At 37.8% G+C, this 25,449-nt stretch overlaps 1 protein-coding gene and 1 long non-coding RNA gene across 7 annotated transcripts in view; one reads left to right on the top strand and one right to left on the bottom strand.

Annotated features, from left to right (window-relative positions):
* Positions 1-7,494, bottom strand: part of LOC140116540 (uncharacterized) — a 38,071-nt gene extending 30,577 nt beyond the window's left edge. The window contains exon 1 of the long non-coding RNA XR_011852800.1: positions 7,425-7,494. This is a non-coding gene — a long non-coding RNA (uncharacterized lncRNA). The remainder of the gene's footprint in view (positions 1-7,424) is intronic.
* The window catches only part of PCDH9 (protocadherin 9), a 1,504,706-nt gene that overhangs the window by 711,956 nt on the left and 767,301 nt on the right, over positions 1-25,449 (top strand). The gene's annotated exons all lie outside the window — the stretch shown is intronic.

The raw sequence follows: 25,449 nt of genomic DNA, 5'->3' as shown, positions 1-25,449 counted from the left end.
ATATGAGGCAGCTTATCGGAAATCTGTTGGTGGTCTGAAATCATTTTAGGTGGACAGATGTCCTTCTTAACTAACCATTTATTGAGCATTAAAACTGACCTAAAATGTCAAAATGAAGGAAAGGCAGTGACACAAATGTCAAAATTCATCAAAAGCAATAGTTTAATTTGAACCAAAACTGTCACATTATGGTCTGATAAAACAACATATTAATATAGCAGATTACCAAGAACAGTGAGAATATCTGTATTTATACCACTCTCTCTGGTGCACAGAATGTTTGTGTCTAATCTTCACAGGAAAAACATATATTAAATGTTATTCTGTTTTCATACTTCTGAATTTCATGAATAATTACTTTCTTAAAAGTAAAATCAATTTTTCAGTGAAATTTATATTAATGTTTGAGATGAGACCACATGCACAGACAGAGAGACTAAGTGAGTGACAGTGATAATAGCTGTGTAGTTTATCCATTCTCCTTTCCCACGGGGAGCGCTTATTGCTTCATTCTACCTTCTTTGTGACATTAACCAGGGAGGCATGATTATGGTATTTTTACACTTGAATCTTAGTAATTTAGAACTCAGATTTTTTTTATCGTTTTTATTAATTTCTAAATTAACCTCCTGTGTATCATTACATTATACTGTATACATTCAACATTAAGCATATTCAAGTGAATTATTTTGTTTTTGTGTTTTTGAAGAAAACAAGAACACTTTAATAAAATTTTCATCTGAAATCATGGTGCTCAAAATCATGTTTCCTTGGTGTGTGGCCCCGAGTCAAACCAGTTAGGTGTGGGTTCAATGTGATACTAACTGTCCATGACAAACTGGCCTTCCAGGACCATATTTTAGAATTCATACAATCTTAAGATCCTGGAAGGTATTTTGCTCAAGGGTAGTTAGAGATCCCACGACCATCCATCTGTGGCCATTTTATAAATAGGAATGGCTGGATGATGAGGTAAAGGCATTATTAGATTGCTATGAAGCATTATTATTAGCAATATTAATGCATATTGCAAATAAAATTGGTGGAGAACCACTTACAGTATACCTTTTTGTCCCTTATGCTCCTATGTCTCTCCAAGTAGAAGTGCTTTAGCCTGGCACCAAGTAAGTATAAACTTAAAAAGCACCAACCACCACTATAAATATTATAGTATTTTAGGGACAGTGAATTTGTTAAAAAACTAAGAGAGAGGTTGTCAAATTCCTGCTTAAAGGATGTATGTATCAAGGCGATAAGTGGTGGACACTGACAGTAGAAGGCCCCAGGATCATTATATGGGCACTTTTCTTCCAATTTCTTATCATAATACATTATCCTTATGTGTCTCTAACAATTTGTAATTAGTACAAGTGTTTATATAATGTAATAGACCAGAGGTACCTGCTTCAGGGTATCGTTCATCAACTGGGTTACACTAATGGAATTTCTGTAGCTAATGGAGATAATACATACAGTTCATGAAGCTTCAACTTGTAAGCTATTCTTACATAGCTTATAAAGTACATATACAGTATGCAGACACTGGGCCTGATTTACTATTACAGACAGTCCCCTTCTTAAGAGCACCAGACTTACAGACGACCCCTAGATACAAACGGACCTCAGGATTTTGGTAATTTACTGTACTTTAGCTCTACGCTACAATAATCAGCTGTAACAGTTATCAATGGTGTCTGCAATTAAAATATATTGTTCATCCTGGTTCTTATAACAACCCAACATTTTTAAAATCCAATTGCCAAAAATATTTTGACTGGGGTTACAATTATAAAATATACAGTTCTGACTTACATACAAATTAAACTAAAGAACAAACCTACAGAACCTATCTTGTACGTAACCCGGGGACTGCCTGTACTGCCTAGTAGACAACATTAACTGAAAAATGAGTTGATTGATGCTGTATAAGAAGCTTTCTACATCCTGCATAAACATTTTGTCAAACTTTAAACCTCCTTTAGCATACACCACGAATGTTTTCATTGTAATTTAGAGTGTGTTTTATGCTTTTTATTGGTATAACCCCTGCTGGCAGACACTATACTGGGACAGTAAGGGGCTCAGAAGCTGAGCCTTCTCCATACAAAGCTGGTATACAGCAAACAGTTGGCGCTTACAGCCCAGGTAGGTATTGGCTTCAATTGTGGTTGTTAACCTGCTACAAGCCATATGTGCACTGACAATGACAGTCCTGTTCCAGGACTTTAGACTACTATTTGGAAGGGACTCCATAAAGCGGTCATTTGAAATAATTTTTTAATTATAGTGTGTCAGGTAGAATGTGTGTGACTGTTTTTTAATATTTGTGTTTGGGTATAGTTCAGGTGCAAAGGAACAGAAAATTCTTTCTGAAGCTTGAGAAAGGCTCATATCAGTCAAAATGTTGTTCAGTGAATTTGTTTGCACCTGAACTTGCACCGTTTTTTATCTCCTATATAGTGGATGGCTATCAATCTTTTCTGACAATCTTAAACTCTAAGATATAATGGGATTAGAGATGAGCGAGCACTAAAATGCGAGTCGAACTTTTCCTGATGCTGGAGTGCTCGTTTCGAATAACGAACCCCATTGAAATCAATGGGAGACTTGAGCATTTTTCAAGGGGACCAAGGCTCTGCAGTAAAATGTGTCATTTTATTGAGAAATAAGGAAGTCAGTCCTGTTTCTTCATTTTTTTTTTTATTCAATTGAATATTCGTGGAACTTCAAAAAGGAGAATGACCCGTGCTAAACATCTGGAATGTGTTCTTCACACATATTGTTCTTCACATACTATTGTGAAGAAGACCTTTCTGCACTCATGCAGATGTTTCCATACATCTGCTAACTTATCCGAAGACACGAGTGCAGAACGGTGTTCTTCACAATAGTATGTGAAGAACAAAATGCGTTCGGCACTGATGTCTTCTGATAATTTAGCAGATGTATGGAAACATCTGCAATGTGTTCTTCACTGTGTTCTTCACTGTGTTCTTCACTTAAATGATCTTGTGTTCACTGTGTTCACTGTTTTCTCTGTGTTCTTCAATGTTCTTCACTGTGTTTCCTTAAGTGAAAGCTCGTTATCGAGCAGGCGAAATACTCGTCCGAGCAACAAGTCGTTTCGAGTCCGCTAATACTTGAATGAGCATCAAGCTCGGAAGAGTTTACTCGCTCATCTCTAAATAGGATGTGATACTTTATTAACTTATTAACTTTATTAATCCTGTAGGAATTTTCATTATACACAGAGTCAGGCATACTGACAAACAGTCTAAGATAAGTCACAAATGAAAAAAAGGTAACAAGAAGGGCCTAGTTCATAGTCATTTTCCCTGGTTTAAAGTTCGATTGATTTGAGGATAAAAGAGTTGTAGAATCTCACAGATCCACAGCTCATCTGATGGTAGAGATCTCTGAAGGAACTCTGTTGTAGTAATATTGCTGAGAACATGAGTAAATATCTTTTCATAGTGATCAGCCCTGAATTTGTGAAGACAACTGTCCTTTCACACATGTTCAAATGAGCTTAGAGGTACCAATTGTACTCAGTGCACTTTTAATGATCCCTACTTGCTCATCCTTCATATCTAGATTAAAAGAAATGTACCATTTGTTTTTATGCATTATCAACCAAGCATACCTTAAGAATGCTGTAGTTACACTGATGCAGAAACATATCTTGTTTAATCCCTGAAGTGGTTTTGCTAAAAAAAACAATTATAAAATTATTATAATGAGGCTATGTCACTCCTGTTGCTGCCCGGTGCTCTCCTCCCCATAATTATGCACTGATTCAGCCTTGTCCTGCCCATTATAAGCTCAGAATATGTCATCACTGTTTTGCCCCTGACAGGCAGAAGTAATCAATCGCTGCACCATCCCCCATCTGCTGTGTATGAGTTAGTGATGGGAATTCTTGCTTTTCTTAGTGAGCTGGCTCATTAGGCTCCGCTCACTAAGAAGAGCCGGCTCTTCTGGCTCCTGAACGGCTCCCTATTAGATATATAATAGGGAACCACAGGTCAGTCAGGCGCCCCGCAGCACTCCACTTTTAACCTGATATTATCGGGTTAAAGGGGGCATGGTGAACCGTTAAGGGGCTTAGTGAGCCATCGGCTCACTCACGGGAGCCGTCTCAGGTCCTTCACAAATAAGAGTTGGCTCTTTGTGCCAGCTCATTTGCGAATGACCCATCACTTGTATGAGTCATCCAGTTATCGTCACTATGAAAAAATATCTACTCATGTTCCCATAGATTTCCTTTAAAGTGAATGTAAAGCTGCCAGAAGCAACCCCATCTTCTACATACCCAACATACCCTAATATCTTTGTCCATTGCTACAAGGCATTTGAAAACCAAATTGGGGAAATTTATAAATGCTATCTTATAGTTAGGCATTAAGGTCTTGTATCACATAGACTCTTTCTGTATGATAAATCTGGTTCATCTGCAGATATTATTGTGTACATTTAGAACACCTTTTGGTTGGATTTATGGTATCTAAATTCTGCACTAATATTTTGAGTCACTGGGTACTTTTAAACCCTGACCTGCCCCCTAATTTTAGTCTAGTGAGGAACTTATAGTATCTAAAACAAAAAATGTACATAGTCCAAGGCATGACTCTTGGTTTTTGGACTAAATTGAGCCATTAAGCATTTAGCTTATTCGATCTCTGTATCATTTACATTGTTGTAGATAAATGTATATATTACATAAAAGTTATTAAAATAATAATATATTTAACTAAATTCCATACATTGGGGCAGATTTATCAAGCTGTCTGAAAGGCAGAATATTTCTAGTTGCCCATGGCAACCAATCACAGCTCCCCTTTAAAATATTCATGAGCATTGGTAAAATGAAAGCTGAGCTGTGATTGGTTGCCATGGGCAACTAGAAATATTCTGACTTTCAGGCAGCTTGATAAATCTGCCCCATTGTGTTTTGAGCTTCTAAACACATAAAAAAAAAAAATTTTCAATAAAATTCTCACTTTCTCCTTCCAACATCTGTTTATGTTATGTTGTAAACTGCCGATATAAAACTTGATAACAACTTTAAAATATTATATATAAATATCTAGTAAGCAGGTGGTGCATTGTATTCAGCTGCTGGCTAACTCAACACAATAGGGGTCATTTACTAAGTGCCTGAATCTCGTTTTTCCGTCGGGTTACCTGAATATTACCGTTTCGCGACGATTTTCCCTGAATCGTCCTGAGTTTTTGCAGCACGTGATCGGATTGTGGCGTCGGCATGCACGCAACGTAAATCGGGTGGCGTGGCCATCAGAAAACCCGACAGAGTCGGAAAAACCGCTGTATTTTTTTTAAAAAAAGCGTTGCTTGACGCGCGCTTACCTGCACCCAGCAACAGATCGTGAACTCCAGTGAACTCCAATGGACTTCAGCGCAGCAGCGACACCTAGTGGACATTGGGCGCACTACCTTAGTTAATCGCCGGAAGACCTGAATCCTCCACAGAGAACGTGCCGCTGGATCGCGACAGGACCAGGTATGTAAATCTGCCCCAATATATTGTTTTGGGTTAAACTACCACTAAACTACTAAATTACAGCAAATGATTGTGATTGCTAGTATGATAAAAAATTATTAAATTTCTAATATATTTTTTGTATCATTTCCTCATAGTTTTCTAGATCTCTGCTTGCTGTCATTCTATAGAAAGCTTCTATGTTTACTTCCAGTGGACAGAATTCTGACCCTGGTCAAAATTGTAGAACTTGAATGGACTGCATCTCTTATAGGTACACATCTCATCTCATAATTTCCCAATGTAGCCATGTTGTCTCTGGTTGTCCTTGATTTGCCCGACTACCTGGATTTAGTGTTCATTATCACAGGGACATGGGGTAACTCCCCGAAATTTTGTATGTAAAAACTATTTGTTTGCACAATTTTAAAGCAACGGTGGTTGTATCAATGGATAGCTGATCTCTGTGTTTGAGGGACCATATGACCGCATTTATGGGATATTACCCTCACACATATTTTTAATAACATCCAATTGAGGAAATGTATGCATTTGGTAGATTATTTAAATGAAATGTGAATTCCCAGCTGAGAATACCTCTTTAAAATTGTATTGTGGACCACAGGAAGTGGACGAAACTTAAAATGAGGTTTTATAGCTCACCCCAAGTATGTTATTTAGGTGCTGGTTGGCACTTGTGTATAATAACACAAAAAGGTTTCTAAGTAACAGAATAAAAGGGGTATTTTCTTCTGGATAATTACATTTAATTTCATTAATCTGCCATTTGTCTATATAAATGATTTGGCAGCAAGTTACCGCATGTCCCACAGACAGTGGTACAGAAAGCTGTATCTAAGTACTCGAGCACCTCAATAGTGCAAGTGCGGCCACCGGTGCCTGGTTGTGGAGGTGGTCGTATCCAAGGAGAATGTTTTTTGTTTATAAGGAACAACGTGGCTACATTTATAGGAAATTATCTCCACATAGGTAATTTAACATGCAATTGAAGAAATGTATATATTGAGGGTAACTTAAATTAAATGTGAATCACCAGATGAGAACACCCTCTTTTTCTTGAAAACGCTAGCAACCAACCTCTACCTTCAATTCAGGAAGGATTGCAAATATAAAAAATGTCAATGTAGAAAAAAATACAGTTATAACCACAAGCCATTTTATGGCCAGATAAAGCATTGTTCCTTAGGTATGCTCAGGGAAAAGTTTGGGTACAATTTTCCCCAAAGCCGTTTATTTACCTACATTGAGGCCTCACATTTACATTCCACTGTGAACAGGATAAAGCGATCTTAAGGATAGATAATGAATAGTTTTGTGACAAATCTGCTACATATAGCTCTAAAATTATATAGCTCATAAATGTAACACTACAGAAGAGGCACCAACTGGAATGAAACCTTGAACCCTTCACTGCTAAAGACTATTCTACTGCCATTCTGACAAGCCAGTGCCCTTTATGATGTGTGAGTTACTCTTTTTATATATGTATCTTTGTAATGTTTTTTATCTAGCATAACTGTCACAAATGTGGCAAAACAAAAAGGGCAAATTAAGTCACTGAAAAACCATACATTCAATATTTAGATACAAAAATCTACTTCTTGTCTTGTCTTGCGCTGTGAATGACTTTTTGGCACATTTCATTTCTGGCTGTAATACAAACTATGGATGGCACATTTTGAAACACATCATGGGAATACTGCTAATATATTCTACTTGGAAAGGAGATGCAAAATGTAGCTAAATTTACTTTAACAAAGACTATACATTTATCTTATTGTTTTTCTTTTAGGAACTGACTCAGGTTTTCTGGTGTTCCCCTGGGATAGTGGTTCATATTAAACTGTACTAAGCACGTCAGACATAGGTCTACATAAAGAAAATAGTTTAATTGTATCATTACCTGATAATGTGCTAGTTTTTTGTCTCCTCAGTGCAGCAGTGTGATGGAAGTTGGCAGACACTAGTGAAACACATCATCAAGCTTTGTCCCCAGACTCAATAACAGATTATGGGGTGGATTTTCTTATGACTCACAAACTAAGGGATGGGGCCAGCACAACCCAAATGCTGACGTCTGGGTAAATGCATGTCAAATTCACTGGACCAACAAAGAGAAGAGAGTACAGAGAGATGCCGTATAACCGTTACTACTTTATTGATACATCATATCATCACAACAAGGACACAAAAAATAAAAACATTTAATATTGTGAATAAAATCACAAGCAATACCAATCCAGGAGAGGTTAGGCAACACTATCACATGTCTGGCTCTCCTGGATTGGTATTGTTTGTGATATTTTATTCACAATTTTTCAATTTTTATTTTTTGTGTCCTTGTTGTGATGATATGATGTATCAATAAAGTATTTACCTTTTTTTGGTATATGGCATGTCTCTGTACTCTCTTCTCTTTGTTGGATTTTCTTATGTTATGACCGGGACAAATATTCAGTTTGATACCCTAGACCAGGGGTGTCAAACACATTATTAAATAACCTGATACAACTCCAGGACAAGTATGTGCCTCTACAGTAGCCAACAGTCAGAGTGCTTCCACACCAGTAGCTAATGCCACTACACCAGAACCAAGACCCCTCACCCAGACAGCCCAAATTTCCCTCACACCAGCCGGAGTGCCCCTTTTTCTGTAGAATTCAATGCCTCTCACCCCAATATATGTCCTGCAGTGGGAAAAAGATAACATTTACTCACTCAGCTCTGAAGCAGGCAAAAGTTATCATCTTGTCTCCCGACTTCAGAGCCACAAACAGCCACTGCACACAGGAGTAAAGAAGAAGACTGCTGTAGCTTTGTGAGAACAGGGAAAGGTAGATATCCGATTACCCTTCCCTTCTGCTGCTCTCCTGACTAGTGCAACATTATCAGAAAATAAATACATAATAATATCATGTGACTACAAAGTGTAGTATTATAGAGAGTGCAGTGGGTGCTCAGAAACCACCAGTGATATACATGCCACATGGTAGTTAGGGAACCCTGTTAAAGATGTTTTCATGGGATCCTGGAGCTTGATTCTTGCAGGGTTTTGTACAACCTAATGCACAACCTTATTAATAGCCGCTCTATAATGGTCAATTTGCATTTAAAGTCATCAATGCATTGTCTTATTTCTCTTCTTCACCAGTGCATAATATTAATGCATCTTAAATCCTAAACAGAGTGAACATTGTAAACCACGTTGTTCATGTCATGTGAAGTCTTTAGATTTTATGGGTGGATGCATTTTCTCTGCTTTTAGGCTTTTAAGAGAAGCAGCACTAAATATCTCACATCTCAATTTTATCTATGTGGCTTCAGTAACCATTTGTAATGGTTATTATTGCCTAATAATTTACTATTCTATGTACTGTAACAAGTCTACATGTACCGTATTCATAGTCACAGGATTTGTGTATATTAGTTCACTTAGAAATTTTAATTTTTATTACTTAGCCTTTGTTTTCTTAGGGACTCCATCATCTCTGGCTTTCACATGAATTTGTAGATGTCATTCTAGAAAAAAATAGTGATGAGTGCTTGATTATATTTATTTGTAAATGATTTCTTCAGGACGCCATATTTGTCTGAGGGAAACATATGATATGATGGAAAGACGCTGAATGATGTATTTGCTCAGTGGTGGCCATTAGAGCCTCCAATCCCTGGACACTGCCAATGTTTACTCCTCCTCTTAGAGGGGATGAACAGGATGACATATCCCACTTTATGTGTGCACTGGGATATGCCTGGCCCTCCCTTGTAAGGGTATGTTTGAAATCCTTCCAACATATCCCTGCAACCTAAAACTAAATTGAGATCTGAATGTAGCCGTAGATTTCCTCTGTAGGCTACAGATTACCATAAAATAAGGCATGAAAGGCCACTTGAGCTGGGAACTGACATATTCCCTTTGAATATACAAACCGCAAAACAAAAATCAGACACATACATAGAATTTGCATATTGACAAGTCTCTATGATGCCAGAGCTACAGAGAAGGGTAATATTTTATGGGGTAGAATATTTACAGCACTTGCAACTTGTCACCAGGAATGTAATTTTTAACTGGTGACAGGTTCCAATAGCCAATCTATGCAAATTTTAAAAATGTCTTTGTCACCATTCTGATTAATTTCAGTACTTTATAAAACCATATTTCACATTACCTGGCTCCCTGTCTGCAGTGTGTGGTGAGTAACGGAAAGGGAAGGGATGTTGTGGAGTAGAGGAAGAATGTATGAGGAGACTTAGAGACAGGCACACATGTTGATGCAGTGCCACCCCCACCCTCCCATCAGGACACACTATACACTGCTGGCAGGGAGACAAGTAATGTGAAATAAAATTGTATAAAGTACTGAAAAGATTCTAAATGCTAAAATTTTTAAAATCAGCAGAACATAGGCTATTGGAGCTTGTCTACAGCTAAAAAGTGCATTCCTGGTGACAGGTTTGCTTCAATACAGCTTTTATAAATGCTTGCCCTTCTAAGCTGATTTATGTCTAAGCCAATTCAGAATTAAAGTGGGTCTGGTCATAAGCCAAAGTAGCAAGAAACCATGAAATTATATCCCAATTGAAGGCAGGGTCATTTTCCATGTGACAACAAGAACGATGACATATAATATAATATTATTAAGCATAAAAAGAGAATGGTTTCCTTAGCATTAGTACTTATGGACAAAGAATGAATCTTCCTTCTTGTGTTTAGTGCAGCCTTTAGGAAAAAATAAAGTAATAAAGACTTTCAATTGATTTTACAAAAATAACAAAATTGTAATTTTTGGCAAGAATATATAGGTTTGGCTGTGAAATATTAGGAGTAATAGGATTTTCCTTCTGGATCTAGCAGCAGTTTATAACCTCTTAGTTTAAGCTTACTGTTCACAGTCTTTTTTGGATTAGAACAGCCACATGGGCTGTAAGACTAACTCCCTTCAGGAATGAGATTACATGAGTTAGGTGATGTGGGTTATAGCAGTATAAGTACTGTATTATTTTGCTTTACCAGGTTTCCTTTTCAACAATGTCCAACTGTTATTCTCAAATAGTAGCTGTTTCTTCACAGTACTTCCTTTTTGGTATGCAGGATTCACTTTTACCTTTTTAAGACAATTTGCAGTATCTATCTACCTATATAAGAAAGAAATGGCAGAAACTCCAGTGCTGTCACTTCTTTCTTTTATATATGCATGTGGAATTTTGTCAGGTTCTATCTATCTATCTATCTATCTATCTATCTATCTATCTATCTATCTAACAAACAAATGACTTTTCTTTTTTATCTATCTATCTATCTATCTATAGAAAATAAGAAAGCCCAAGGCAGTACAACCTAACTGTCTGGGTGCAGAATCTGTAAATCCGTGGCAAAGGATCCAATGATAAATTCAGGAAAGGCATCAGCACTCCAGTTTATGAATCAAATTCTATCTATCTATCTATCTATCTATCTATCTATCTATCTATCTATCTATCTATCTATCTATCTATGTTGTAGAAAACGGGCAGCACTCCAAATTGTAGTGAAAAAAACGTGAGTTCTTTATTCCATTGTCAGCAATCAAACAGCGACGTTTCGGTCCCTAGGAACCTTTCTCAAGCCGTCTATACAGTGTAAATGGCAGTGTTTTATACAAATCCCCGTGGTCACATGACCCAATCAACCACGCCCACCATATTACCATATTCGTGATGCAAAGAATTCTACATAAAAATTCATTGATATACATTGATAAAGTGCATATAGTGAAATATATAAATACAATTGACATATAAGAAGTTGATATTAGTTAAAAAACCTGGAGCAGTGTCCTCTCGAATGTGGCAAGCTCTAGCCTCATAAGTGAACATAAAGTGCAAACGTGCTTCTGTGCATAAAAATTGAAGGATGTGTGAAACGTCCAGCTGTCTCCCCGTGTTGATCGTTTCTTCCGATATCCACAATGAGACGCATGCTGGAACGCACGCTCTGCGATCTTCACTGCTCATGCGCAGCCTGATGTAATCTATCTGTGCGGTAACTAGGCAACCTCGGAGCGATACATTGTAACTGGCTGGTTTGACCAGCTTCTACAGAAGTAAGCAATTGTTGCATATTAGACGATTGTGTGACTATCTAGTAACGAGGCATCAGCCATTATGCAGGACAAAATGCTGTAATAACAGTTATGATCACAAAACGGGCCAGCAGTCTATTAACCCCTCCCGGGGAAACAGTCCGCTGAGGGGAACAATATTATTAAATCCCTTTTAATGTTTGGGGACTCGGAAATTGAATCCCACTCCCTATGTGTGCAAAAAAATGGGTAACAACCCTATTAAGTCCTTGGCTAGAGCCTCTCGTTATGTGAAAACATACCTAGATATGATATATAGAATGTGCAACCGTGGTGCCTGTGGACGCATAATTCGAGGATGACGGGTCTTGGGTGGAGAGACACTTCACAGGGAGACATCTGGATTAGGCTTCAAATTGTCTAAATAGAAAAAATATTAGTATTAGTATAATAGTATCAAAATTTTGAATCACAAATAATTGCTGTTCACTTAGTTACAGTTGACAGTATGTGAAAAATTGAACAAATCTAACTGATCAAGCTCAACAATCATAATGACCATAGTTTGTAATCTACATTAAGGCCGTGGGGTCTTAGTGTATTCAGTGTATGGATCCACTGCAATTCACGTTTCTTGAGCATGTGCTCCCTGTCGCCCCCTCTCCTGGGTAAAGGTATATGGTCAATCAAGCGACAACGTAAATCCTTTTCTAAGTGGCCTGCTTCATGAAAATGTTTGGGCACTGGAAGATCTTTACGATTTGATCGTATGGTGTATCTATGTTGGTTCAATCTGGTTTTAAACTCTAATGTGGTTTCTCCCACATAGAGAAGTCCGCAAGGGCAGCTTAGTAGATAAATAACAAATGAGCTGTCACATGTTAGATGGTATGTTATATTGTACCATTTTTTGTTATGCTCAAACCCAGATCCTTTGATCATATATTAATATATTAATTATTATCTATCTATCTATCTATCTATCTATCTATCTATCTATCTATATAATAAAGCGGGCAGCACTCCAAATTGTGGTGAAAAAATAGTGGTGTTTCTTTATTCTATAGTCAGCAGCAAAAACAGCGATGTTTCGGCTCCAAGGAGCCTTTTTCAAAAATAACCAGCTTTTATCCTAGCAATCCAGATGTTTTGCTGCGCTTAATGATATTCATCACTTGCGACTTTTCTTTTAGGCGCAAAAACAGGCGCAAAAACACTCCAGCCCGAAGGTGGCGTAAACTGAGAAGTATCCATATCTATGCTGCCTGCTTTCTGATATACTACAGAGGATTTCTGGATTACTCCTTGGGATAGCACCAAGACCATCCCATGCTGTGCTGCAAATTTTTTTTTCTATTTTCTAACTATATTTTTATCTGTCTATCTATCTATAGAATATATCTATCTACTGTATATACAGTATATCTTTTTATGCATCCATACGTTTTGGGGGTCACTTTTATTAGTTTTTTTTCCCTTTTTTGCATCGATTCACTTTTGTACCTATCTTGAAAATCCAGATGTGGGCGTATGAAAGAGTCGCAATTTTGGTGGAAATCATGGTTAAAAAGTTTCAAATTAACTGATCAGACGTAGGAAAAACTCTACAAGGGGTCACAAAATAAATCAAAGTCCAAGGAAAACCCCCAAAAAAGACAAAAAATGCCCTTAAGAAAATAGCCCCCTTTATGTTTGCATCCTGTTTCGGTTATATAAAACTACTGATAAAGATAATAAATAAAAGGTCACCTGAAATTTGGAAGCTGCCCAAAAGAACATTATTGTTACTAATTTTCAGAGTGCTGTAGGAAACCACAAAATATTGGATAGAGGAATGTGAGTCTGCCTATACACAGGTTTGTTAGGGCCTGTTTACTTTTCCGTGTCATCACTATTTTTGCATTTGTTAGGCTTCATGCACACAAATGGGTGTTATCATACGGTCGGCTGGAGAAGGGAGACGCAGCCGCACCGTAATTGCGGCAAAAGATTTGTGTGCATGGGGCATTATTGTGAACCTACATAGTGATGATGGAAAGATTTACAATTGTTCCATGTTATAGACCACTATTGGTTTGGACTGATGAAGAAAATGTTTATAAAATAACTCAGATATGACTGATCTTTAGTCTAACTAAGAGATAAAGGCACAACATTTTAATAAATACAATGAATATTTAGAATAAAATATGCCCCCCTTTGGTTTTTTAACCAATACAGAACAAAAGTACCATTTATTCTAGTGGTCCTATTTTGTTTAATTTACACTGGAAACATTTTGACATCCCCTGTCACGCTTCTAAATCCCACCAGTTTCAGTGTAGACACATTTCTTTATCTTTTGCTACAGGAGTTCTTAAAAGTTCCCTAGACTATTAATAACAACAAAGAGATATCTTGTCATAATTCTGATGCATTATATTAAAGAAATACCCAATGGGGGCACATTTACTTACCCATCCTTGGAGTTCACAGAAAGTGCATTGTCCGACGATAACTATGCGATTCACTATGATCGTGCGCCCGATTTCCTGCATGTGTCGCTTCCCCGCTCAGGTCCGCTGGAGTTCACCTTCTTCTTCCTGGTGCATGTAAGTGCATTGTCTTGCGACCCAATTTGAATCTTACATCCCGCGCTGAGTCCAAATCAGCCGGATCGTCCGACAGCACGCCCCTCGATTTCTGTTTCATGAAAGGCAGCGCAGCTGCGCCACAATCTGATTGTGTGCGACACAATCCCAGCGCAAACCCCTGTTAAATACCTATCACAGCTGCACAAATCCCAAAGATGGCGAGCAGTACAACGAAAGTGCGATTCACGACCCTTAGTAAATAAGCCCCAATGTGTTACCTCATGTGCACTGTTCATATACTCAATTAACACACACAAAGAACATAACTACTTTTTTCATGACTCAGTAACAGTGCCTGGTCATTTATATGATATATGCATGGGGCACGTACTCTACCAACTGTACTATATCAGAATCTTTTGTTTAGAATATTTTTATGTTCCAGGTGTCATGAATGAAGTATATGCTGCACAACTCCTCAGTGAGATGGTCCTAAGACATTTTAATCCAGATATGTTCTTTGAGTTTTGTGCAAGACTTGATTTATTTGTAACTTAGCAAATGATTCCCTTGTGTTATTACTTTGCCTCTAATATTTGTGCCTTGAGAACTTCAACTAGCACAGCGTTCTCTACTTTACTTTATTTCTGGGTCATAGCAAGTATGTCATTGTCTTAAAATAAGGAAAAAAAAAGAATGCAGGCCATTTTTCATCCAAAACTTTCACTCTGTTAATCATTTACAAGGCTCCAGTAATGATTTAGTGCGCAGAATGTCTTTCAGAACACATCTGCCCTCTGCTAACACTCCAGCTTACAAATACTTCAATGTTATTAGACTTTGACAACATGTCAGCGCATTCATTGTGTCACAGCTTGACAAACTTAAATGCTAAGACATAGAGAAGGTTTCTTTAATATTGTTCTTTAGTTTTTATTGTCAGAACTAAATTGTTTTGATACTTAAAGAGATAATCCACCCCAAAAATGGCATGTTCTCTATTATGGTATTCAGTGGAAAAGCTTTTCAATTCTTCTTTATCTTTTTGTTTCTATACATTACATTGGAATGGTTGCTGAATCTGCATTCAGCTGCTTATTTATATACTTCAGTGTACATATAGCTATGTGTTTCCCATCATAGGTATGACACCACCTTGGTAATATCACCTAGTCACTCCATAATAAGGGGGTGGGGAGTGTCAGAAACTTCTGTCACATTTACTAATAGAAAATAAGTTTTTTTTATTTCCCACTGGATTTAACCATCTGTGGCAAATCAGAATAAAAAGAATGTCCCAGATTTATCAAAAACAGTGCAAACCGCACCGGGTGCAATTTGCCTTCGGTGTGTGAAGGGTGCACATGAATTATGAAATGTGGCACACTTTCTTCATGCAAATGGAACCCCATGAACTGCCCCGACAAGGTGAAACAACATTTTTCTGGTCCACCTTTAACATAAGGCTTGCAACAAAATTCTGTTGAGTTGCGATCATTAATTTGGAGCACGGTCCGACTCTGCCCCTTTATGTGAAGAAATTTGTGTTGTATCGGGCATAGTCCAAGCAGCTTGCATGTTCTTGCTAGTGCAGAGTCAGACAGAAAACTGGAGCAAACACTTTAATAAATGTGGGCCAAAATGTTTATTACAGGCAGTCCCCGGGTTACATACAAGATAGGTTATTTAGGTTTGTTCTTAAGTTGAATTTGTATGTAAGTAGGAACTGTATATTTTAGAATTGTAACCACAGCCAAAAAATTTTATGGTCTCTGTGACAATTGGATTTTGAAACTTTTGTCGAACCAGGATTAACAATAAATCTTAACTTCAGACACCTTTGATAACTGTTAAATTTAGCTTATTGTAGCCTAAGGCTAAAGTACAGTAAATTACCAACAACCAGAGGTCCGTTTGTAACTAGGGGTCGTATGTAAGTCGGGGACCACCACGGCGGACCCCATGTTTCACATTTTATGGGCATGTCCCGGACTACAGTCCTCCTGAAAGTTGGTCTCTGACTTCCCTGCTCCTGTAACAGCTCCTGTAACAGGGGCTGTAGATATTGCCCTCAATCCTCAGATTCTTGGTCCCATCTCTTATAAGAAGTGGCCTCCTATACTTTCTGCCTGCACTTTCTAGGTAATCCCCATCGAAAGGTTGATAATGGAGGTTGACTTCCTTCACTGCTGTGAGTCCCTTATGAGGAGTTCAGGTTCAAACTACCTGGTAAATCTGGAGCTCCTTTATAGCCCCCCCCCATGTAGCTGGCCAATATGACTAAAAAATGTTAATACAAGTTTTCCAGGATGGGATAAGGAAATACACACCTCTTTTAGCTACCTTGTAAGGCAGCTCCCTTAACATCAAATATGCAGCAAGCCTTATGACATGATGCAGAATTAAAAACAAACAAGTATATCTATTCCAGAAGGAACAGACTCCCAAGTGTAGACAGCACTGTTACGACTTGGTTGGGTCTCCTCAGTACAGTGTAGGAAACTGGTTTTGATGAGTGAGAGGCTTGTGACTGGGGTCGTCAAGTTAGAGTTCTACTTATAGGGACTGCTAATTGAGGCCACTGTGTAGGCGTGTGGAGTCTTATAGCCTTGGACGCTCCACTAGGGTTATGAGACTCCACACACCTACATGGTGGACTAAATTGGCAGTCTCCATATGGAGAACACTTACTTACTGAAATATGTTAACTCATTTACTTTACACACAAAAGGGGTAGGTTTTTGTTACTGTGGTTATTGGGTTAAGCAGATGTTAACCAGCCATCAATATTTGCCAACACTACATGTCTAAACGACAGGGGTGGAGAAATCCTTTTTTATTTTTGTTTTTATGATTGCGTTCACGTAAAAAGTTTTTCCCCTTCAAATCCTTATTGTGCTAGTTATAGCTAAGCCTCAGCTTTAAATAAAGATATTCCATTATAATTTGCATAATTCTCAGAATACAGGGAAAAGCAATTTCAAAGTATACATAATTTAAAATGAGTACTTTTTTAATGAAGATTAATAACTGTGCTTGATTTAAAGCATGAGGAGCACATTGCCCTTAAGCAAATAATGTTAGTTTATGAATGCACACATTTTAATTTAAACCAAATATTGAATTCTCTTGATTTTATGTTTGCTTGTTTTCCTTGGGATATAAATGAGCAATAGTCTCACCTTAGCACTTTTCTTCCCAGGGTTCATTCCAATTAAATTTGGAAACGCTAAGTAGAACTTGCATGCACAGTTTTAAAAAAGGTATTTGATGATAACTTTGTATACAGTATATAGAGGAATTTTACATATATTGCAAAGTGTCTGTGGGTTTGTCATTGGGAGAGTGTTTGGCTGAATATAAACAGTGTAAATTAATAAAATTAACAAAAATGTTAACAATGACAAGGACCACCTTGAAGTTCATTGATGATTCATAAATTAACATATTCATGTTTCCTTTAGCATGCTAATTGTTGTTATATACAGACCATAGAAATGGTATACATTTCAATAAAACTAAAATTAAATTTGACATAACGAAAAAAAATGACTACGTTCATATCACCACTGGATCATTATGAAAGTCATAACAGACATCCAACAATTCATAAAGGACAACATTGGTTAAAATAGGGATCATTCCTTTCCTGGATTTGCTGGACTTTTTATAACTGTAATTGGGACAAAGGCTCCTAATAAAGAATTCAGCTCAGATATATACACATATAGGGGGACATTTATCATTCGTTGCCGCAGCGGGATACATAAAGAGGCTTCCGCCTCTTGATGGATCGGGGCCAGAGGCTGCGCAGCGTTTATTCTACACCAGGCAGCAACGTAAAAGTCGCCAGCGGCAGCGAGTGTGCCGGCGCAGGGCTAGTAACCCCCCGCGCCGGCCCATTCCCACCTGGCCGCGCCCCCCGCTCGTGAAAGTGGCTAAGAGGGCAAAATAGTTGCAAGTGCTAGCAGGTCCTGACAAATATGCCCCATACTGTGCAATAAGCTATGGTAGAGGCAATGAGTGTCTTCTAGATCAGATCTACACAAGGTTTGCTTGTAATCTGTGATTTCCAAAATATATAGGGGCAGATTTATCAAGCTGTCTGAAAGTCAGAATATTTCTAGTTGCCTGTGGCAACCAATCACAGCTCAGCTTTCATTTCACCAGTGCTCATGAATATTTTAAAGGGAAGCTGTGATTGGTTGCCATGGGCAACTAGAAATATTCTGACTTTCAGACAGCTTGATAAATCTGCCCCATAGTGTTTTTGCTTACATGTTAGCAGACCTTAAAGGGGTTGTCCATGTATACAATTTTTTTTTAGTTTATAAAAATAATAAAGAGCCTATACTCACCTCTCTCAGTGCTCCGGTTCAGCAATGCTACTGCTGGCCTCTGTCTAAATAGGCCGGCGGTGCGACTGCAACAGGAGTGGTTTCAGGCTGAACAGTTGAGATTGGACAGCTAGCATAGAGCTAGCAGCGACAGGAGAATGATTGGCCGAATGGAAGCGCAGAGACAGGTGAATAAAAGAGGTTTGTTATTTTAACAGCCCCCTGTGATATTAATAAACAATTCATTCCCTGACCTTTAACCCCTTTAACTTGTCAATTAAAGACAGAAAACTTAAAATTTAAATTTTAAAGGGGTTTCCCAACATTAAAAACACATATGAAGCTTTTGTGTAAAGGCTAACTAAAAAACTCCCACTAACTAAAAGTGTTATCTGATTCGAAAGGACTTTTGCTAGATTGAAGCATAGTTATATTATTTCACATTTTCGGCTTTTTTTTTATAAGTTATAAGACTATTTTCCCATGGAAATGTGTGCCGTTCTCATATAATTAGGCATGCTGGCACATGCACACACGTTTGATTCCAAGTGCTTTATTAGTATGTTCTTGAATTAAGTTAAATCTGGCCAGGGTCATGATTTGCTGATGATACAGTTAAGAGGGCCTTTGATATTGACACCTTTTCATCCGGGTCAATACCACAGAATAATGATGGAATCCTCTTGAGACATTAAAATAATTACATACAAGAACTCTCATAGAAATTGCATACAATAATATAATGCTTTATAATATTATAGAGAATCAATTTATATATTTTCACTGTTCACTACAATATTGATTCAGGCATCAAATATACTAGCGTATAGAATATTTTATAGATGAGTACAAAGGTTATCACAGTAGGTCTGCTCAGCATGTGAATTAGAGGAAATAGTAGGGATGTATGGCAGTGTACACAATATAGACATCCTCTGCTCATTACACGGCCCTGATATAGACATAATCGCAATGAGGTACAGCTGGATTTCAAATAAGAAATGTATTTGTTTAATGAAGACAAATATTGTCTATATAGGTTAGTGATTTCGGTGGATGTGATGCTTCATTTACCTTGAACCCTTAGTAATGGCTCACTTTTCCCATAAATCAGCTCCTTGTTGAGGATCAGTTATGGGAATTAAGTATTGAAAGTGGAAAACCCTTTAAAGTGAACTTGTCAGTTGATATAACGCTGACATAACTGAAAGCAGTAAAATATAGGGAACTCTGAGGTATATACTGTAGGGGAAGATTTATAAGAATAGTCTGAGGTAAAACTATTCTAGTTACACATGGAAACCAATCAGAGCACAGCTTTAATTTTATAAACAGCTGTGGGAAAATAAAAGCTCAGCACTGATTGGTTGCCATTGGCACATAGAACTGATATGTCTCAGACACTTATGAGAAAAATCTCCCCAATTATATAAGTTTATGTGATTTTAAGCAAGAGTAAAATGTAGAGTAAGGCTAGGTTCACCACTTTTTCTTTATATGAACAGCAAATATGCCAAGAAAGTTACCAACATATATTCTTAGTTACCCATTGATATATACTGATAGACGAAGTATAGTTTTTGTCTCCGTGTTACCAGTATACTGTACATCAAATACTGTCTAAAAAATAAGATGGAAAGAGAAAGCAAGCTGTGTGTTTCCATCCTGCAGAGCGACGTGTGAGCTGAGTGGAAGCCATTGAATCTGTGGTGAACACATATTCCAATATTACATCCCTTTCCTGGCCTTCACCGAGTGTAAACATTACTCAGCAGGAGGAGTTCCCCAGTGATGTAACTATCCATATAAGGAAAGTGACATCACTGGGGAAATACCCTGAACACTACTACTTCCGATATTACTCCCACAATTACTCCCACAATTCCAGTGGGGAGGGAATAAACAGGACAACATATCACACTGTATAAAATGTCTGAACCAGGGGAGTTTAGTGTGACTATGTTCAGAACGCCCCAAGGAGGGGAAGGGGTCCTAAGTCACAGTAAACCCTCCTCTCTTTCCAGGTGCAGGGAACTCATTTGCCAGTCAGTGGCCCCCAACTTCCTAGTGGTGGCCCTGGTCAAAACCCTGCTTTGTGAAGGTTCATTGGGAATCCTCTAACCCTACATAGAAAAAAAGAAGCCTAAATCCTGACCAGACACTTAGGAGGAACACCCACTGCTACTTAGCTTTCCCGCTGAGATCAATCACAGCTTTTTGTGTAGTCACACTAATAGAGATCTCTAAGCCTTTACCACATTGTTTAGAAAGTCCTTTTAATGGACTCTATTGCCATGTTTTAGCATATTGCTAAAAGGCATAGGCATTTACTACATAGCACATTCATGCCAGGGTTGTGTGTCATTTTTACTAAATAATGCTTTTATTCTGTATGCAAATTAACATAATCTGTCACTTTGCATAAACAACACTTTTATTCTTTATGTAAATGAGCATAATATTGCACCCAGGCCTCCTTGTGCATCAATTTTTACATATTTGCAGCATCCCTATAGACCCATTAATACAGGCCTCACTACTCTTTCCAAAATACATCTAACTGCTTGTTACTCTGCAGAACCAATACTATTCTTCAGGTGCTGGACACAATATAGAGAACCATGCATGTGTCTTCTGGTGTTTGTGTAGCAAACGCTGAAGACATGAGGAGTCTAGCGGATCTGAGTTACAAAATCGGCTCCACTTTGAGAACTTAGCTATTTGTATAAGCAATGGGGTCTAGATGGCTTTAATAGTTCTGCAGGATGGCAAAATGTAAAATAATGGTGCACCAGAAGGTTCAGACAAGCCTGGGGGGGGGGAGGCTGTTTAGCTAATTTGCATAAATAATAAGAGTATTATTTATGAAAGACAAAACAGTAGTATTTAATACAAGCTTGTACCTACACAGCCCTGCTAAAAGTTCTATATGTTCTATAGACTCCATTTAAATATTGTCTTTATCTATTCTAGAATAGACTTCTTACTTACCAGGCTTTCAGCTGAAGCAGCCCACATAGTAATATTTTATGAAAATTCCTTATTTTACAAAGAGTTAATGTAGAGGAACCTGCAGTAATATCTCTGTAGTTGCAGAGAAGTTATTAATGTACCCGACTTCTTTAGGGGAAGATGTTACAGCTATGTTCCTCTTAATTTTCCATGGAAAGTGACAGAATTATTAGTTACTACATAGAAGACGGTAGTAAAGCAGCAAAAATGTAAAACCTGATGAAAATGTGCATTCATGTTTTTATATCGTATACACCTTAGCCGTTCACCAAGATAAAATGTAGAGAACGTAGTCATTTCAGCTCAGCAGAAATGTGTAAATATATGAGTTACCATTTGATTACAGATCATAAGATAATATATTCCATCTTCTGCAGTGATAATGTTAAACATTTTCAATATGAAATATGTGATCCTCTTTATCGTACTGCAGTTCACACCATTCTTCCAGTTATGATATTAAAAGTGGAGCTCGTACATCGTAAGGTGTGATAATCATGTAGAGCGGCAAATAGAGTCGAATTTAACTTTATGCATAATCACGAGTACAAAAACCGCAGAAAATGTGCCTTTTATCTGCTATTGCATGCTGATTTATACAACACAAGGGAGCCTCATTTACCTGCAGTGAAGGATAGAAGTGTGTTTTTGGTGTAGCTTGCTGTTAATGGCTAAATGTGACAAATTGCTTCACCTATAAATTAGGCATACCTGCAAAATGATGTGTAACCATAAAAACAGGGATAAACAGATGTTTAATTGTCTATCGTGGACAATTCAGATGCTGAATCTGGGATGGTTGTTGCTACGGCAGGAAATTTAGACTAGATGCATAAACCCATCGTCATGGTTTGTGTTACAATTGTACAACGACAGCTCCCTCTACATCAGTGTCTATGATTATCAAGAAGCTTAGTAACATAACCTATCATAATAGCCAAACTACTTAATCTTTACCATAATCATTAGACAACCAACTGTAGACAGTGCTGTTTCAATGATAAGATGCATCATCAGTACAGTGTAGGGAAATTCTTGGCTGGATGTAAGTCAAGAAGGGATTTCTTTTCTTTATGGATGTTGCTTTTTCAGGCATGCAGATTTTCAAAGATCTTGCGTTCTCAACTAAGGATTGTGAGTAAATCATTGTGACCCAGACCCTGCTTTTGGGCCATTTGTTTGTGATTCTTGCGTGGTGTTCACACTTTGGCATAGCGATGGAACTACTCCTAGCTGTCACACATCATCTTAGGATATGTTGAGGTAAGCAGACAGGTAGGAGTCATCATTCCACTCTCTTTTTCTTCTTGGCCTCCTCTCTACAGAAGAAGTGATTAATTGTGTGAAGGGGTACTTCTGGGCAGTTTGTGGAAAGAAGAAGGAGGCGAACAAGCAGATGTTTTTATGCACCTGATGAGTGGAAAGCATTTAGTCCAAATGGATAAAATGCAAATTGCAATTTTATAGGTTCCAGTTTGTAACAATTTTCTCTTATATCCACAGAATGTATTGGCTACCTTTGATTGTGTTATTAATTAATAAGCAACATTAGGTGCATTTGTATTTATAAGTAACAACTTTTTTTGCATGATGTCAAGATATACTACAGATGACTTCAGTACCTGTGAGGAATATTGAGTATTTCAATACCTGTGAGGAAGCTTTGCAAATGCTTGAGAAACAAGAATCTGAAGAGGGATGGGGAGTAAGCTGGGGGTTGGTATAATTTACCCAGCTGGAGCCTTTTAGTATATCATGTGCATTGTGCACTGGCAGGGGTGTATCACATGATGTGCCCAGTGGTGATAAATCCCACCCGCTGTGTGCATTTTTTTTCTGTATTTGCAAGCTCCTGATGTACCAAGAAGCTTAGTATAACATTCCACATTTGAAGGGGTTGTCTTTAAAATTGCAAAAAGTATTATACATGGCTGGGGTTAATATAAAAACAATAAACTACTTTTATTCACTTCCTTGGGTGCTCCCTTTCACCATCGGCTTGTCCATCATTGGCAGATCTCTGTTTGTTCAACGTGGGGGAAAGAGAGCGCTGAAGGAGGTGAGTATAAGTGGTTTATTGTTTTATAGCCCCCATGTCATAAATAACATTTGTTTTAAATCTCGGATAATACCTTTAAAGTTTATGTTTTTTATAGTAGTGCTTTTGTTACTGTGACAGTGACCACATGAACGGAGCAGTGAAATAGCATGGCATGCGTCCTCTGTGACCCTTTCCCAGTGGTGTACTATTCCATCTGTAACTATAGCTCATAGATTTCCTTTTTAACAAAACAGCATTTAATTTAATAATATTTAAGTGCAGAAAATAAGTGGATTCATTTATAGATAAAGATATTTGAGGTCTGCTTGCTTCATATTGATGCATCTATAAAAAAGACTTCTGTACCTGTAAAGATCCATTTGATTAGCTGAGTAGGTGACAGCATCCAATGTTGCTTAGTGATCCTTTCACATATTTGAAAGCTTTGTAGTAGCCACATGAGTGATGACTTATGCTTCCGTGCCAGGTGAAGACATGTCATCACTTGCAGACCCCTCGTTGGCAATTTCCTTGATGAAAACACTCAAGTCCTTTTCATCTATGAGATAAATATAGAATGATCCTTCATTGGGGTATCCATCCATAGATTGTACCTGCAGGATAATTCAGGAGTGCTGTACTATTTGTATTCCGCAGTTAGTGACAGAGCATTACCATACATTAATGTGCCCACATTAAACCCAGCTTTAATTGCACTTCTAAAGATCTGCTGTTGTTGCTTTTCAGAGGCTTAGAGTTGATTAATAATATCTTAATAAAAAGCTTAATAGTGCATTAAATTAAGAAAAAAGTTTCTCCTTCTTATAAAGCGGCAGTGTAACTTGCTTATTTAAAGAGCGGAATAATAAAATCCTGCTCCGGTGTTTGAAAAATGTGTAAAGTGGGTTTATAGAAAGTAAATTGATGTGCGGTAATGTAGCTCTAACTTCTATCTAGTACGTGTCTAGGTAAGAAAGATAAAGTGAAATGTACTGTAAGTGCAACTCCTGAGAGATTTACTCCACACGTATGCAAAGGAGTAATCCAGCTTTCTATAGCTGCTGATTGAGTCGCATATCTTGTCATATACTGTGTAGACTAGAAATTGTAGAAACGTGTAAGTCTACTAATTGCAAGACATTTGTTGTCTGTCTATTCTTTCGTATGCCTAAAATTATTATAAAATCTATATTAAAAAAAATACAATTATTAAAAGATTTATGCTATGAACCTTTTATTCTCAATACAAATTTTGCTGGTGATATTTTTGTGAGAACACTTTAAAGGAGTTGAACACTTAAATTTTTTTGTGGGGCTTTGGGGCAGGATGACAAAGGTTATTGTCACTTACATTCCAAAGGAATTTTCCATCATTGTCCTCATATGTGATCCAGGAGCTTCTTCTTCATCTTCTCTCTTCTCCTTCGTGCAATCTGTCCTGGTTGGCTCTCTTACTTAAGGAACACGTGACATTCCTCTCGTCCTGTGCTCAGTGAGTGGATGCACAGCTCTGAAACACTGCAGATGTGCTGGGGACCTGGTTTCAAGTCCCAGGGTCAACATCTGCAAAGAGTTTTTATGTTCTCTCCGTGTTTACGTGGGTTTCCTCCGGGTCCTCCGATTTCTTCCCACAATGCAAAACATACTGGTCGGTTGATTAGATTGTGAGCCCCATTGGGGACAGGGATCAATTTGGTAAGCTCTGTTCAGGAAAAGTGCAGAACCGATCCAAACTACTTCAGCGCCATCCTGGAAGCCAGGGATACAATATGGAGAAGAAGAGACTAGGTGAATGGATTTATAACCCGCTACTGGCACTAAGTTGGGGGGGGGGTTACTTTATACACTTTATTGGGCACAATTAAAATTATTTAACATCAAGGTGGCCAACTCCTTTAAA

Source organism: Engystomops pustulosus, chromosome 2 (assembly GCF_040894005.1).
Source record: "Engystomops pustulosus chromosome 2, aEngPut4.maternal, whole genome shotgun sequence".
In the NCBI taxonomy this organism is placed as follows: domain Eukaryota; kingdom Metazoa; phylum Chordata; class Amphibia; order Anura; family Leptodactylidae; genus Engystomops; species Engystomops pustulosus.
The sequence above is the reverse complement of the archived record's forward strand: the minus strand, read 5'-3'. Positions and strand labels throughout refer to the sequence as shown.